The sequence below is a fragment of the Ovis aries genome, chromosome 8 (genome assembly GCF_016772045.2).
Source record: "Ovis aries strain OAR_USU_Benz2616 breed Rambouillet chromosome 8, ARS-UI_Ramb_v3.0, whole genome shotgun sequence".
Lineage (NCBI taxonomy): Eukaryota > Metazoa > Chordata > Mammalia > Artiodactyla > Bovidae > Ovis > Ovis aries.
This window is the reverse complement of record NC_056061.1, coordinates 61,505,214-61,507,721: the sequence shown is the minus strand read 5'-3', so window position 1 is coordinate 61,507,721 and position 2,508 is coordinate 61,505,214.

The window sequence follows — 2,508 nt, the reverse complement described above, 5'->3', positions numbered from 1 at the left end:
GAGGTTGGGGCATAGGGTGATTGCAACTGTCTGCCTCACTCTCTGGACAGGCCTTAGCCCAGATCCAGTTACAGGGGCCTTGCCAGGGTACTGCCACAGGCATACAAGTGGTGGAGAGGGAGGAGCAGGTGTCCCCACTCACTGACTCATTGGCCTGGCTCTTGACCTCATTTTCCATGTTCTGAAAGGGTTTTGGCAGCAGTACCAACTCCCAAAGTTAGCTGAAGGCTGCGTGTGTATGAAACAGTTTGCTGCTCTGTCAGAGGTTGAGAAAAGTTGCTCTTCCTAAAGGTGATGACAATTTTCAGTGTTGCAAAGGGAACAAAGGCATTATTTGCAAATTAACACATCAGTCCACGTAGCCAATTCAAATAGCCAAAACAAGGCCCAGGAGCAGGGTCAGTCCTTTTCTCCACATAGAGACGGTGGGTGTGTAGGTTACCTTCTCATTACGGTGTGGCTGGCAATAACCCCCTGGGGCCTGGGCTTCTGTTGGTAATTTTTGTTTATGTCATTTTTGTAAAATCAGTGTGGGTGTTTGAAGCACTCAGGTTTCCTAGAGGCTGTGTATTTGTTACAGATTGCCTGTGAGTGTTCTGTAAAGTCAGAGAAGGTTCACAGAGCGGCTTTTGGCCAAAGGGGCCTGTTTCAATAGCTCTAAATTGCTCTCGCCGTCTGAGCTCATGTCTGGCCCCGAAGACAGATTGTGTCCTTTCTGTAGTGCCTTCGTTTCTTACTCCTCCTGTGTTCTTTTAAGGAATGGAGCTCTGTCCTCCATGTTTCTGCCTGTCTCCGAGGTGTGAATGGGACTGAAGCATATCATTACATTTCCCACCCAATTAATTACACAAGTATTTCTGAGTGGGCACCAAGCTAATATGGCCTCATTTCTTTCTACGTCCCCCAAATATTTCCCAGTGACCTCAGTAGGGTCATTTCTGTGGTTGGTTTCTGGTTTCACTAGTCTTTTGCTGAATGTGTTTATTTATTTCCATTGTGATACGTACCTAAATTATGATTCTAGAAATGTGTTCTTGTCTTAAGAGCAAACCAGATGTCAAAGCTGTTTGGTTTTGTTGGTTTGCTATCTGACTCTTTGGTAGATGTCAGAAGGATTGTTAATCCCGGGCAGGATTTTACATGAGAGAATTTAAAAGAGTAGTCGTTTCCTTGGAAGTTTAAAAAATATTACAAAACCAGAGTTCCAAGCTGAGTGAAGACTCCGGTCACTCTAACCCTGTGTCTACTTTGCTATTGACAATGTGAAGTGAGTGAAAGTCGCTCAGTTGTGTCCGACTCTTTGCAACCCATAGACTATACAGTCCATGGAATTCTCTTGGCCAGAATACTGGAGTGGGTAGCCTTGCCCTTCTCTAGGGAATCTTCCCAACCCAGGGATTGAACCCAGGTCTCCTGCATTGAGGGCAGATTCTTTACCAGCTGAGCCACAAGGGAAGGACAATAAAGGGTCATTTATAATAATGATGATGATGATTCTATTTATAAGCTCTCTACTGTTTACCAAGTATTCTCATGGTCACAGTTTTATTTGTCCTCCAAACTGCAATATGAAGCATGAGGTGATGCTGTTGTTTAGTTGCTAAGTCGTGTCCAGCTCTTGCGACTCTGTGGACTGAAGCCCACCAGGCTCCTCTGTCCATGGGATTTCCTAGGCAAGAACACTGGAGTGGGCTGCCACTTCCTTCTCCAGGAGATCTTCGCAACACAGGGGATCGAACCAGCATCTCTGGCATCTTAGGCGGATTCTTTACCCCTGAGCCACCAGGGAAGCTCTGAAGTATGAGGTAGAACCATAATAATTATATGTCATTCTACCCCCTTTTTGACTCCACTCCCTCCAAGAAGGCAATTTCAAAAGGCTCAAGTAAACAGAAAAGGTAGCTATGAATCATCTCAGTCTTCTTGACACTGAGGGGATTCCCAGAATGTGTGACTTTCCATTTTGAAATGAAGACAAATCTGGGTGAAGGAGGAGGTGTTGATCACCCTGCCACTCTCTGCACACCCCAATAGACAACTGTGACCAAGATGGCCAGTCTTCTCCAGGGCTCTCCATCCATCACACTGCCCTTCCTGACCCCATCTTCTTATACAGGAGGCCTGCCTCCCAACCCCTACCAGCTCTTATTCTCTATTTTTCTGGAGCAAAGCTTAAATCAAAAAGATGCCCTGTTAAAGGAAAAAGAGTGAACTCATGTTGATTGTGATTCACCCCCAAACCTCCTAAAAGATAAAACAAAGAGAAAGAAATCAAGATATTTTTGTTACCATAGGAACATAAGAACTGACAAGGGGAAATTGGAATGCTTCATCTGCTATAAGGCCTCATTACTTGGAGCTCTCAGCAGTTGATAGAAGGAGGGTGGCCATGGGATAAGGTTTAGCCAAGCTACCAATCTGAGAATCCAAAACAGACCAGAGGGCAGCAAAGCAGAGAAAATATACAAGAAATTCTCTGTGAGGAAAATCTGTATTTATGAAACACAT